Source organism: Haemorhous mexicanus, chromosome 3, assembly GCF_027477595.1.
Source record: "Haemorhous mexicanus isolate bHaeMex1 chromosome 3, bHaeMex1.pri, whole genome shotgun sequence".
Lineage (NCBI taxonomy): Eukaryota > Metazoa > Chordata > Aves > Passeriformes > Fringillidae > Haemorhous > Haemorhous mexicanus.
This window is the reverse complement of record NC_082343.1, coordinates 45,127,441-45,142,907: the sequence shown is the minus strand read 5'-3', so window position 1 is coordinate 45,142,907 and position 15,467 is coordinate 45,127,441. Positions and strand designations below refer to the sequence as shown.

The window sequence follows — 15,467 nt, the reverse complement described above, 5'->3', positions numbered from 1 at the left end:
CCTCTACTGACTTGCCATTACCCACTTGTGGAACAAAAAATGACTTTTCTTTGCTTAGAAAGCGTAGGCCTGTGGTACAGCTGCACATCTCACTGAAACCCTGGGTGGTGTACTGTGCCCAAAGGGGCCCAATGTGTGCTTTATCTCTTTGGAGGCTGGAAGCAGAGCACCCCTCCTGGTGAAAGACAGCTGGCTGTCAGCTCCTGGGCACCTTCTGGCTGGGAAGTGTGTGCTCAGATTTACATCCTGCCCATAAGGTTTCCCATTTATTGCTGCCAAGAGGATGTGCTCTCAGCCCCTGAGTAGTCCAACACCACAGGTTGCTCCTTGACCACTGGCAAATTGGTGAAATTCCCTTTCCAGCTGTGCATTTTAAAATAATGAAGCTTGGCATAGAGGAGTAGATGGAGAGTGTTTTTTAGACATAGGAGTGCTCTGTCCTTTCAAACAACTTGGACTTTAAACAATTTTCTACCTCAGCAGTTAGAGGAAATAAAAACTCTGCAGGAGGTTCCGAGGACTACACAGTCTATATATGGTTCACAAAGGTGCTGGTGGTGGAGGGGGCTGGAGAGGGGTTGTTTGTTTAATGGACTTCAAATGCCTAAATGCTTTTCAGGATACAAATCTTGTCCTTTTATTTTTTCCCCTTCTTTAGTACCTATAGGACTAGCACCTTTTATCAAACAGATGAAGTAATAAAATGAATCAACTATGTGATGTTTGGGTATGGTGGCAATGAAAGCCTCTTGAGCTTCTGTCATCAACATTTTGAATACTTTGACAGAAAGATTTTTTTCTCATGTAGAATCAGGGTTTTTTTCTTATTTTAACATCTTGTCTGAAACACACAGTTAGTATATATACTCTGGAAGTTGTTCATAAATTTAATGATAACTCTGATATCCTTGGCAGAAATAGCTTCACTTTTCTTTTTTCTTCTCTTTTATGTGACCACCATGGCCACTGGTATGTTTTAATATTATCTTTGTCATATCAAAGATGAACGATTTGTAGAACTTCCACTCTACAAGTACATAGAGAAACTAAGTTAATAAAGATGCCATTATCTTATTAGAAGAGTTGATAACATTAATGTTTGAGGCAATAAGGTGTATGGCAATGTTTTCTGGGAAGTTAATATATTAGCAATAGTTTCTTTCCACAAACTGATGGGCTGCAGAATGAGTGGATATTTTTGCTTTCAAGGTGCTCTTGAGGGAGGGTGAGAAGACCAAGTGAATGAAAACATATGGGAAATATGAAAATGTTAGTAATAATTTATACAAAATGCTCTCAATTTTTTTTAGATTAAAATAATTGTTTATCTGAAAGAAAATAAATTACTTCAAGCTTCATTGTTTTACATTAAGCACTAGATTAGATGAATTTAGGTGGTGGGTTTGGGGTTTTTTTTCCTTGTATAAAAAGAATGCCATTTAGTTCTTTCCTGACTCCTCTGTGATAATTACAGATCTGACTGCAGCTCTGTTTATGATCATTGATATTTTGAGTAGAATATTTGAGAAATTGGGATTTATACTAAGCACACCACAAGCTTGCTTTGTATCTCATTTCCCTATATTTTTTCCAAGAATAATTTTCCATTATTATATTGTGAGCAGTTTGTAACACAGTGATGGTATGTTTGTCTTGTAATCCACAAGTGAGTAACTACTCTGAATGGCTGAACCTTACAGCCTTCACAGAACAAAAAAAATGTGTCTGAAACTTAACACTGTCTTTTGTGATAGAGGGATATACGAGAAAAAAATGAAAAACTTGCAAAGTGAGTCTCTCTTTGTACAGAACTGTCACTGCCCTGCTTGGCTGATACAGATTCTTTTCAGCTGTCACTTTCAGTACAAAGGGGACAAAGCCTGTGCCTGGACTTACTCTCACTGTCTTAGTCTGATTTTTATCTAAAGCAGAGTCTGAGGCCTGCAAGATTATTGACCATTTGTCCCATCAGAGTGCCAAGGTCTAGAATTCTGACCTTTCTGTGTTTTCTAAGTTCATCATCAGTTTTCAAAGTATGTTTGTTTCAATCATTAACTCTAGATACTATTTTTCTCATGTGGCAGGGGATAAAAAAATTGTCAAGCAAAATTATTCTGCTCTCTTCATATCCAAAGTATATTAGATGGTATTTTATGCTCCTTTTGTTTCTTTGTTTCTTTTTGCCTATACTTCTTAAATGTAGGTTAACTTGAAAAGACTTTGGTTTTCTGCAGAAAGCAGTTGTGTACCTGATTTTTCTCAGAAGCGTGAGCTGCTTAAAAATCTTACAGGTGATAATCATGATTGAAACAAGACATACTATCCCTGAGTGGGAAGGGGGAAGACATGCTGGCTGATATTTAGGATATTTGTGATAGAGGCAAAGTGTGTATACAGCAATTGAACAGTTGTCTTGAGCATGGAAAGAAATAAAACAACAGTAATGATCTTAGGCTGGGGGTAGGGAAATTGTTGCCGCATGGGAGAGGGGTGAGTGGCTTGGGTGTGTATGTTTGGGTGCCTGTGCACACATCTGAAATGTAGAAAGAGAAATAAGGCATAACTGTGAGTGGCTCTTTCATTGTCTGTTCCAAGTGGGCAAAAGAAGCAAAGCTCTCAGGTCTGAAACATGGCACCAGTGAGACTTTCGTTGTTGATCTTGGGTTTATAAGTCAGCAGAAGGAGACAGTTGATCCTTGGTCTGTGATGTTTATGATTTAGAAATTACTGTATATTTTTTTTTTTATTGCAAAATGCCTATTCCTGGTAGAAATGTTACACTGTTTGGCTGCAGATTTTTATTACTCTTTCATTTTATTGCCGTTTTCAGCACGAAATAAATCATACAACCTTAATGGGTATAATTTTTTATAGAAATATATAATTTGTATTGAGATAAAACTGTGTGGTGGCAAACACAGTTTTGAAATATTTGTAAATCAATATTTTACTTCAGTCTTCTTCCTAGGAGCAATTGAAACTTCATAATAAAAAGCTTTGTCTTTGTTTAGTTTTGATTCAATGGCTGAGATAAAGGACATGTTTCTAGAACTTCAACAGCCTTGAAAGTTTGTTTCAAGTTAGGTTAAATTCCTCTGATTTACTGAACTTTCTAACAGGACCAAAAGCCCCTGTGCCCACAACAGCATGGCAGACCAATGTGCTGGGTGAATGAGGGAGACTTGGTTTTCAGGCAGATGTGGCATGGCCTGGTGCCAAAGCTCTGCTCAACCTTTACCAGGTGGCAAAATTCCTGTAAGTAATGTTTGGGAGAAAAAAATTAAAATTTGTGGCTTAAAAAACACATGTTGAGAGAATGTGTTGTTCTCTTTCTATAAATGTGGTAATTAATTTTCTTTTACAGAAAAAATATTTCAACATATTGATATTATCTGAATCAGGCTCCTAGTTTTATATTTTATTTTGATTTTCTTAAATAAATGTGCCCAAAATCTGCTTACTGTTAGTTTATTTAGACATAGATTAGTTTGTATGTGAATTGTGCTGAAATCTGTTGAATTTTAACGGGTGGATTTTAAGTTTAAGAGTGTAAATGCCTTTTTTAACACTGTTTTTGATGTGTACTGGTATCTAAACCATGTAATTGTGTGTAGAAATATGGGGAGGGGAGTTGTCTTCTGGCCAACTCTTTTTTTTGTTCACTGCTGTCATAGGTGGCTATTATTCCTGTTTCTCAAATACTGAGTATCTGTAACTACTCCACAGTTAAGTGCATTTGTCTAAGTTCAGAAGCAGATGGCCATTTTAAGTACACAAACCCAGGGTCTATCCTACTGAAGGAGAAAAAACTACTGTACATAGCACATGGAGAAGTGAAAATGTTATCCCTGCTAATTATTCAATAATTTAGATATGTTGTGGGGTTTTTTTTTTCCCCAGGCAGTAAAATCTAAAAAAAAACCTGAAAAACACTGCTTTCACATATTTCTGGTACAGCAAACAAACCTGGTTCTTAGCAGTTTTTTTACAGGAGGCATGCTATTATTCGTGCCTCTCCTCATCTCTCTTCTTGTGCAATAATGCCTTTGGGAGGCTTCTGGTTTGATTGGCAGGCTGGCATATTTAGGCATGTCTGAAATACAAACTGTGTTTTTTGTTCAGAACTGTACAAACTGTGCCATATTTGAAATAAGTTACTGAAGTCTCATCTGCAAGAACAATGACCTTACAAATTTAAACTGGAAAATTTGTACAATCAAAATTCTCTGGTGTTTTTTTTTTTTTTTTTTGTAGTAGAAGAAAAAAGTATCTGTCAAACATAAATGGAAAAGGAATCAAAATGAGGTAATCTTGACCAGAGACTAAGCTAAAGTTTTAACTTAGCTTTGATTTTACCACTCAGTAAAGAAAAAAGTTCTGGGAAACAGCAGCAGAGGTGGTAATTGCAATTGCCCACATTTGAAATGCTTTTTCAAGGAGACTTCTCTGCACCAATGTCTGGGAGATGGGGATGGAGAGGAAAAGAAACACAACAAAACAAAAAACCCCAACCAAAACCAACAGCTTCCCCTGTCCCTCAACAGGTTATATCAATTATTTATTTAGTAATAGTTCAGGAACTTTGAGTGAAAGGGTGGTGAACAAATTTTTTTTTCTTTTTTTGGTCATGTGAACTGAGTATACCCTACCTGGGCTGTAGTGCAAGTATATTGGGCTCTAGTTGCAATGGGAATCCAAAATGTAGTGAAAATGTTTCCTTAGTCAAAAGTAATCAAAGAAGAATTAATTTTTAATTTTTTTGAGCATGTAAAGATCTGTGGTCCCATTCCAACTTCCCAAAAATGTTTATTCAAATCAAAGTTGTTACATAAAATTCACACTTTAAAGAGCTTCAAATTTTTTAATGTGAGGCAGCTACCATATCCTGAAATATCTGGTGTTCCAACCTTAAAAAAGGTGTGCTTTCCAGTTCACTTAATGGGTGAAATTATTTTAGTCTATGGCAAACTTTCTTTGACTTCTGAGGAATTAGAATAAACATGTATCCAAAAATCTGTCACCAAATTCTGTTCTGTCACCGAATTCTGCTCATCTATGGATATAGATGAAAGTTATTTGGGATGCTGAAAGTTTTGGGCTGGTTCCAAATTAGCCCCTCTTAACCTAAGAGGGGTAATGTTCTTATTACAGCCTGTTATAGTGTACATACCAGCTCAGGTCTTGGTACAGCTTGAAAGGATCTCTGTTAATTCTTTCTCTTTTGCCATGTATTTGCCTTGTATATTCCTCTTCATTTTGTGTTGTTTGTGTTTAATCTGGCCATAAACACCATGTAATGAGTGTTGACTATAAAAAGCAATGGTAGTAAACTGTAAGACTCATATTCTTGGAATGAATTTGATGACCAATTATGCTATTTTTGCCTCTGATATTCTGAGGGAAATAGGAGACATTCAAATGCAGTTCTGGGCATTGTCAATCTTTTCAGTGCTGTTTCAGAGTTAAGGTTGGAAGAGGACTCCAGAATTTTGAATAGGATTTTCAATCAAATGCGTGAGTTCAGTGTGTAAGGAATACACTATGAGGTTATAATTGAATGAAGAATTAATTTCCAAATTCAGCAAACTACTTTGTTTACATTACTGGATATTTCAGTAGGAGAGCTGGATGAAATGTTAAAAATCTTGATTTATGCTAAATATCTAATTTTGGTCCCTGCATTTCACGAGGGATGTTGAGAAACTTGGAGAGCACCAAGAAGGGTAGCAGGCCCTTGCTTGGAGCAGACGAGATGGCAGCAGAAGCTGGCAGAGCTAGGCTGGCCCACTCTGACAAAGCAGCAGCTACTGAGTGACCTAAGGGTATCCCCTAGCTGCTTGAGAGTAGTTCCACAAAAGGATAGAGGTGGATTTTTTCCTCTGTCACCAGATTGGCCCCAAACTCAGGTATGGTGTGTTCGGGTCAGACGTGAGGAAGAATGCTGCCAGGAGGCCAATACAGGCCCAAAACAGACTGCCTAGGAATGTGGCTGGATTTTCCATCCCTGGAGATCTTGAAGACTCAGCAAGACCTAGCCAGGCCTCACCATTTCCAGTGCTGATGAGAGTCCTGCTCTGAGCAGAAGATTGGAGTGCATGACTTCCAGAAGTGCCTCTCAGTCACTCCAAAACTTAAGATGATTAGGTTTTTGTTCATCCTTTAGCCCTTTTATTACCTCATTCCAAAATGACTGTGGCTCATGTGTGTGTTTGAAAAAGCAAGTGACACTGTCAAAAAGCATATCCTACAAGCATTAAGACATTTACAAATGACATACACAAAACTCCACTCTTGTTTTTGAGAGAAAGAAATAATAAGAAAATTCCTCTCTGCTGATTATATTTGAAAATCCTCTTGCTTTTCATGCTTGATGAAAATGGAGCTGATAAAAAAATGTTTTTGTTTTTTGCATAGTACTTAATATCTTGCTTTTTACTCAAAAATGACAAAAAAGTATTTTTTCCACCTCAGACAAATGTTAATGATAAATAAAGTATTAAGCAGACCTATGGAAGCAATGTGGAAAGGTATTCATGCTATTTCCATGAATAGCATTCACAACACTGTGATATAGTTATGGGGTTTTTCACACCCATTTTATGACTTGTGAGTAATTTTTGTATCTTTCTTGCTTTTAAGCTGTTGCTGTAAGTTAGTTGTCATGTTCCATGTATCTTTAATTGAAATAGTCAGGTGCTACCTCATCATACAGCTGATTTATTTTTTTTAATCTGCTTTTCTGTGGATGAAGTCAATAATTTCTGCCTTGTTTAGTAATTTAAGTTCCAGGCTGATAATTCTTCTTTATTGTTAATATTTTCAGCATACTTATGTTCCTGATATTTGTTTTTTTTTTTTGTGTTCTGGAGGTATCAAAAGCACTGCACGTGTCTTACTGCTTTACTCTGAAATTGCAGGGAAAGTTAAGAGCCCCTGTCTCTTTCATTGTGAGATGTGGTACTCAGCTTTGCTGTGGTTATACCAACCAGACTACTCCCTTTATCTCTTCTGTGATTAAGTTTGGCATAATACAAAGTTCAAAATAAAACAAATCAAACAAAAAAAACCTAAAACAAAACAAAAAACCTAAAAAAACCCCAACCAAACAAGGAACAAAAGACTATTAGGGCTAGATGTTGAGCTATTCCTGAAAATAGCTATACTATTTAATCTCTATTTTTTATAATTAGTGGTCCAAACCTGATATTTGGTAGTGCCAGAATGGATATTGTTTCATGCTCTCTTTGTGATCTTGCTTATTACATGCTTTTCCTGTGCTGTCAAAATGAGGTATTGCAAAGGGAGAAAAGGATGCCTGGAGCTGAACATTGTTTCATAGGAGAAAAATAAAGGTGGGAATGATGTTCACATTATGTATGTGGATAGCAGTGTGTGTAGTGTCATGCTGAAAATACAAATTATAAAGATCAAGCTCTATGTTTGTCACCTTTTATTAAAGATACTTGCATTCTGTATTAATTGCGAATTTATTGCAAGTAAAAAGAGATCTGTGGAAATGATGGGCATTGTGGTGTGTTCTGTTCATTTCTGACAAAATAACTTTGATGTAATGCACAGATGCTTTCCCAGTTAAAAAGGCAGTTCAGAAGGTAAACCTATCTCAAGATTACCTTTTCTGTTTTCATAATAAGGAGTGTTCTTTACCTGGGGTTATATTCTAAATGTGTTAGAGCTCTTTCAGGTCAGAGCAGGGTTAGTTGATTTTTTGTCATATTCAGGATGAAGCTATAGTTGCATTTGAGTGTATATAAGAAAATTCCAATGGCCTGAGGATAGATCTATTTATGCTGCTACTTATATTAGAGAGTGTGTCAGTTGTGACATTTGCTGTTCACATTACGTGTTTCTTAGCCAGTGCTCTTTGTTATCTTTCTCAAAGAAAGGATCATCCAAAATTGCAGGTTCTATAAATAATTATTCTCAGCAGTCAGTCTGAGACTTAAGCAGACAAAAGATGAATGGAGACTGCTTTTCAAATTAGTGCTGCTGTGTAATTAATTGTGCTTAATTAGCAAATCTTTCTTTAAGTATACACAGTGCGGTGATGTAATTTGTTTTCCCAGGTAACTGATCACAAAGTATGGAAAGCTGCTTTTAACAAACTCCAAGTAATTGCACGTTTCTCTATAAGTGCTTTGATTGAAACAGTGGTGATTTATCTGATGACCCTCAGACTGTCTTGGGCCCTCCAATCCTTCCAGCTGGTTTACTGTTGCTTTAAGATAGGAAATGGGTGTTTGGGCAGTGTGCTCCCTGATAAATTAATGTTATTCTCTGTGCAGCTCAGCTAGAACAGTTTGGAAGTCCATCCACTGGGAAGGCATCCCTCCTTTGCTGCTGTACAGGGACTGGTGTGTAGAAATAGGAGCGGCATTTACTGTGATAGGGAAATATCTGTAATCTGACCTATAGCAGGTGAGGTTCAGCCGGCCTGGATCAAATAAGGTATCCCTTCCTCAGAGAGGCAAATATAACCTTGTGATAGTATTTTTATATTTTATATAATTTTGTATTGTGACAGAATCTGTGATAGGTGTGCTGTGATATTATGTAATAAAGTTCTCAATTTCCTTTTGAACTGGGTGATATGTGTGGCCTGTAAGATGATTAGTGCCTTCACATGCTTGACTTCTTTTAGAATCTGAGTTTTCCACACACCGGTGGGCAATAGAGTATTGCAGCTCTTAGATGAATGTAGTTCTTACCATGGTGGATGTTGTATTTCTTAAACTGCAAAACAAGTGTACAAACAGAGATGCCATGCATCTTGAACGAACCCAAGTTATTTTTCATTGTCCTTGTCCCTTTAGTTTAGAATATAGAGTAGAGAATATAGAATAGAGTTCAAGAAGCATCTGTTACCAGGGATTTCCATTCTGGGTGTTAAATGGACATTGTGGCATTGTGGGCAGCTTTGGTATTAACATCTACCTTGTCAGATAAGGGAGGAGTTTGGTATTGTTGTTTTTTGTGTTATTTTGGAGTTTGGGTTTTTTTTTTTTTTTTTTGATCAAAGGTATCTGGAACATTGATCTCTACACATTTATCTGGACAGCAAAAAATTAAGGAAGAACTTATGGATTTAGAAGGAAAACCCAGTTTACAAGTCAATGTGTAAAATAATTGCTGTGTCCAAAGCCAGGGATTTCACAAGTTTTATGGCAATGGTTATTGTATGTCTTTGCTTTGTTTCACAGTAAAGCATGCTGCTACTTCCTTAACCTTATTGTTTTCTGTTTCTCAGTCTGTATTTCAAAAAGAAGCAGCATGTTTTCTCCCTGAAATGAAGAATTAAAATATATGAAACACCTGCACAGTAGGAAGTGAAACAGAACTTTTTAGCTCTCACTGTTTTATGGCAAGATTTCTGTTCCCTTTCCTTCCTGTAAACAACAGGAGTCACTTAGAGAGTGGGAAATAAGCTTTTTACAGGATATTTTCTGTATGAAAGGAAGGAAAAGGCCTTTACAGAGATCAGTCTATTGTGTTTGGAATATGGAAATTTATATATAGTTAAATTGAGTTTAGTACTTGGAGAGGAAATACATAGCAAAATAAATGCAGTCACTTCAGTCTTGCCCCTTTAAAGTCTAGATGCCCCCATTAGTTGCCAAAGTCAAAGCAAGAGGTAGGACATGGAGTGGTTTGATCCCAAATCCTTTGTGTAACCTGTGATCATTGTAAGAACTAGATCAGAGAGAGACTACACTCAGAGCTTATGTAGCATGACTTTTATTTATAAACAAACAGTTTTGATACTTGTACTTTTAGACAGATGTTCAAGTTACTTTTGCACATCTGTTTTTTGTCTGTCTCTTTGAAATACAATTGTCTTTGCTGGAGAAGTGTCACAATTGGATTTTTAATGGAAGTTATGGTTTCCAGTGTACTTCTAGAGTGTATATATTTTCAAAGTTCTGCTTCACATATGAAATATATTCACTAAATTATGGTGTGAACCTGTAAATCTTATAAAAGATTGCCTGGCCTGTGTTAAAATTAATTTCTGTGAATAGCTATTTGATTTTCATTTACCCTCTGTAGCACCAGCAAGAGTCTTTATCACCAGTAAGAATTTTGGATGAGGTATTTAACTCTAAACTCTGCCTAAGTATTATAGAATAATATAGCTTTCTTGAAACCTTGGGTGTATAAGATGATAGGACTTAAAATAGCTTTGCCAATAAAATTGAGCAGGTAGAGAAAAATCTTGTCATTGATTGTATCACTATTATCTGCAGTTCTTGTACTTAAGTCATACTTGAAAATGGAAATTTATTGTAGCAGTTTTTGTCATTTCTTTTGCTCCATATATTAAGTTCAAGATTCTTAGTACTTGAATATCATGAAAAGGCAGTTATAAGTATGGGAAAGAAGAAAGTAAAAAATCTTCTTTGCTTAATAGATACTGAACTCCGTTTTTTCAAAAGGGATAGTTAAATACAAAAAGCTTTAATAGCAGTATTAACTGTTAAAGAAATGATGTTTTTTTTTTCTTGTGTGATGGGTCCAGTTCCTCACACAGAAATCCTGACTTCTGGGTATTTCAGCCTAGGTTGGCAAATTAGGCTGCAGTATGTGCATTTGTGTTTGTAAAAGGCAGCTGAGAGTGGTGTATCTTCTGGCATGTCTTGGTGAAAGGAGAATGTGCCCTGTCTTTGTCCCAGCAGAAGAAAAAGAATCCTTTGCTGCCTGTGTTTGGATTTCTGTTCTTCTGGGCCAGAATTGTCAGTCTGCTTATTTGCTTTCTCTCTGTAGTTTTCTAATTCTTTGTTCAAGGCAGGGGCTTAAACAAACAAAGCCTCTTATTACCAAAAGGGCTACTGCAGTCATGTATGAGATTTGGTCTAGGTGTAAAGGAAAGTGAAAAGTTTCTTCTTGAAAGTTTGGAGTGCTGAAGACACCAATGTCGATATATCCCACAGTTGAGAACAAGTGACTTGACAAGATGTTAGCTAGCCTTTGTGGTCCTTCATGGAATTTATTTTTATTTTTCCCTTGGATAGCCCACCAAAAATGCAGCTCCTCCAATGTAAATTGAGTGTGTCCCGGGTACATTGGACTTGCTGGGTAGATTGACCGTGTCAGGTTGATATTCTGGACATACTGAACATTCTGAGGAGCTTATCTCTGCAGTGACCATCTGTACAGTGTTTGGGAGCACTAAGAAGCTGCTTGGAACTAGGCTTTCTTGATGAGGATCCTGCCTCTTTGCCCATTATTTCTGGAACCAATTTCTTCTAAATAGACAAAACCTTTTGGGTAGAGATAGAAAACTTGCCCAGGGAAAATGAGAGAGCTTGTACTGATATTATTCTGTCTTTCTGCTTTTTCTACAACAACAACAAAATAGGAATAGAAAATATTAGAAGACTGAAACATAAATAATACTACATATTCATGCAGAGAAATATATTTTTTGTAGCTGAAAATTAGATGCAGTATATGGCAGGCCACAGTTATGAATGTCTGACTTTTTGCCAAACAGGGCTACTAACAAGGATTGACTTTCCTATGCAGGAATTATTTCTGTCTGCATTTTTGATATCTTTCAATGTGAACTCTTCTTTGCCTTATCTTTGGCCAACTTGACTTCCTTGGTGACAATTCCTGTAGAAACAAGGTACTGGTTTTCAATTCCAGTGGATATTCAGATAAAGATTAAGAAACCAACAAATTAAATCCATTATTGCATCCTGGAGAATAAAGCAACTCCACGAGCAATAAAAGATGAGATGTCCAGGACAAACAGATCTGTGACAATCCCCTACTGCACAGCAGCTTTATGATGTCCAATACTACAAATAAGTTTTGAAGTACATGAAAGAAAATAGGCATCATTATTTCTGATCTGTAATTTGTTACTTTATGTGAGTTTAAAGGAACCTACATTACTTGAAATTTTGAGGTTTTCTCCATTTGTAGACCTTTATGAATGTGGGGGCAAGATGTTATAAAGAAAACTTTGAATACTGGTGAAATAATAAGTTATTTTTTGGAATATATAACATTTTTCTTCTCAATACTAAAATTCTTTTCATGATTCAGTGTTCTGTATAAGAACTTTGGATTAAAGAAAAAAATTGATATGTGGGCAAGGCCTAGTGTTTTCCCATTTGGCTGCCTCTCAAAAGAGCAACATAATCCTCTAAATCCTACTTTACTCCCAATTGAGGATCAATTGATTCCGCTTTCTCCTTCCATAAACAGACAATTTAAAAATTGTCTTTGAGACAGATGTTTTGAAGCTTGCTTTTCTAGTGATTTGAATGTATGATTACATTTTTTTAGTGAGAAAGACAATGCTAATAATTATAATATTCTCATAACCTTATTTAAAGAAAACTGGAAGCAGTTTCTGTTGGAAAATGGACCAGATTCCATAGCCATTCTAAAAAGAAATAATTGTTTTTCATTTTTGCAGTTGCTTTCTTCTCATGCTTTACTTTCGACTTTCAGTATTTACTATGGCTTTAGTTTCAGCTTTTACTGGACTGAGGTTTATCTGAGATATTTGTCTTCATCAGATGTAATTTTTAGGTTAGGAATGAGAAATTTCTGTTTAATATCTTGGGGGTTTTTAATTGTGTCCTCTGTTGGCAAACAAATTAGTTACACCTGATGATGCTGGTCAACACTACTACTCATAGAGTTTAGGGCTTGTTTTGGCTTTCCTATGAGAACTGCACTGGCCAAGGTGTTTGCTCAAGTTTTAGGTTGTAACTACACCAGGAGTTGGGGTTTTTTTCTGCTAGTGTGAGCATACTGGTGAAAGTAGACTTAAGTGGTTGCCTCATTTTGACTCGACCTAGACTGAGGATAACAGTAAACTGTCCTGCATTTCATCTGTGTATAGGCCTTTTGTTTGTATATGTCACTGGTGTCTATAATACCTAGATATGCAGCTGATGTAGGATTTTGAGGCTTTGTGTTCTCTTCCATTGTATGCAGTATTCTGTAAAACACCTATTAGAATGATTTTTGTCCCTATGGTGGTGATTTAGTACAGGAAATAACATCTGTTCCTGCTGTGTGTGTGTTCTTTTTCCTTTCTTTCAGTATGAATATAACATTGTGTATTTTCAAGCCAGAATTTACTGTCTGAGATCATGGTAAAACTAACTCCTTTTGAAACTTTGTTAGCTCTGATATAAAATAGCCACATCTCCTTGCTGATAGTTTTGTGATTTCTTTCTCTAACATCAATCAGACAGACCTAACTAAAATATTTTTATTTTACATATGCTTTTATTTACCTGTGTTCAGAAGCAAATATAAAATTGTCAAATGTAAATTTTGCAGTGTTAGATAATTTCTTGGCTGTAAGTTGTCCCACAGAATCTCAGAGCATGTTTCTAAACCTTCTGGATCAACTCACTACTCTTTTCTCTCAAAACATTTTATGGAACTTCATGACTTTTCCTCATGCTTGTAATTGAAAATATTATTAGACTACTTGCTTTTCACAATACAGTTCTAGGAACAGCTGTGGACCCTTTATCATAACATTTGAAGCAGAGCTGTAATGAAACAGTCTGTTGGTTCAGCACCTACTGGCTTATGACCCTTTGCCCTAGCAACGGTTTTTTTCCAGTTATTGCCAGGAACTTGCACAGATAACACCTTTAAATTCTTTGTTGCAACATATAAATATGAAACTTAAAGCCAGTGAGTTGCTCTTTATATTTTATTTGCATGTAGAAATTAGCAGATTTTAATTTTACACTAGGGTTTATTTAAGGGTTTTTTTTAACTTATCCCTTAATATCATAAGGGGACATGTTCACCCAAAACCAAAACCAATAAATCTTTCTCATTTGACTTGCAGGTACCTCCATTTTGTTGATATTAGAAAAAGAGTGACTGAAGTTGGCATACTTTGTGAACCCTTCTAGCCAAAGGTAAGCCAAATTTCTAGCTGATGGCAAATATGTTTTTACTATGTTTGTAGTACTTTTAAATAAAAAGGCAGCTGTGCTGCTTTCTTGATGTTTGACATCTCACAGATGGTATTTCCTTGGGATACCTAAAGCACCCTAAAAAACACTAAGATAATAATTTATGTGGCTGGGTGTACAAGTGAATAAAGAATGCTTTGGATTGGAAGGGACCTTTAAGATCATCTCATTCCAACCTCCCTGTCTTAGGCAGGACACTTTCCACTAGCTCCATTCAACCTGGTCTTTCACAGCTTCTCAGGATGACCTGTTCCAGTGTTTCACCACCCTCACGGTAAAGGATTTCTTCTAATATCCAATCTAAACCCACCCTTTTTCAGTTTGAAGCCATTCCCCCTTGTCCTATCACTGCATGCCCTTGTATAAAGTCCCTCTCTGGCACTCTTGTAACCCCCTTTGCCTACTGGAAGGCTGCTGTAAGGTGTCCTCTGTCTTCAGGCTGAACAAAGCCTGTCTCTAGAGAAAGTTCAGCTTTTTTTTTTAAATTGGTAACTTGGCAGATTGCCTCTCATTAATATTGAAGTGTAGGGTACAATCAATACTCTACAGCTCTTACCATACAGAAGGATTATTGTGTCCTGTAATGCATCAGAGAAGCCAAATTCCTATCTCTACAAACTCTTTGATCTAGCTCACAACTGGATTGGTTTTAGTTCTAGGATAGGGCTCAGGCTTAGAAATACTTCATGTTGGCTGAACACAATCTATCATCTGAAGACATTCAATGTAGTAGTTTTCTGTTTCTATCATATTTCTGACACCAGTAAAACTTTTAATTTTCATTTCCAACTACATATTATTTCAAGGAGGAAAAAAATTATGAAACAAGAATTTAAAAAAGTTTTATTTTAAATTCATTATGCATTCAGAGATTTGTATGAAGTAAGATAATTGCTTTTTGTCAACCTATTCAAAGAATCATAGATTTAGGAGAGTCTGAATAATTGATCTTCCTTGCCATGTTTGCCACATGCTTTGATGCAGGAGAAAAGATTGAACTTCGTGTTCAGCCACCTGAGCCCCTCAGCCCTCCGTGTGCTGCAGCAGTTAAACTAGGTGGATGCTCAATGTCTGTGTTGTTGTTTATCAGACTTTAAGTGGCTTCCTTTGCTCACATCAGGTTAATAGTTTTTTTTCCCTCTTCTCATCTGAGACTCCATTTTTTCAATAAATGATCAGTTCCGTAATGCACACTAATATCACAAGACTCCTGTGTTACTGAGCCTGATGAAGCTCTGCTTGATTAATGCCAGAGTAGAACATATCTCTGAAAATCTTACCTACTACTTTTCATATAGACAATGTGTTTGGCTTTGGAAATAGTCAGACTTAGAGGACAATATTGTTGCATATTTTGCATCATGTGTTGTCAATAATATCTTCATTTGAATAATGCTAATGTAGTAAAAGAGAACTTAACACTAGTATTTCTAGTCTAGAATTGTGTGCTAACCACTTCTAGTTTTACATTTGCTTTATCTTTTGGCA

The 15,467-nt window shown here is 36.3% G+C and overlaps 1 protein-coding gene across 2 annotated transcripts in view; it reads left to right on the top strand.

Moving 5' to 3' along the window:
• Positions 1-15,467, top strand: part of SIPA1L2 (signal induced proliferation associated 1 like 2) — a 125,877-nt gene that overhangs the window by 12,264 nt on the left and 98,146 nt on the right. For both annotated transcript variants that reach the window (XM_059841605.1, XM_059841604.1), the window contains exon 2: positions 13,850-13,922. The gene's annotated coding sequence lies outside the window, so the exon portion shown is untranslated. The remainder of the gene's footprint in view (positions 1-13,849; positions 13,923-15,467) is intronic.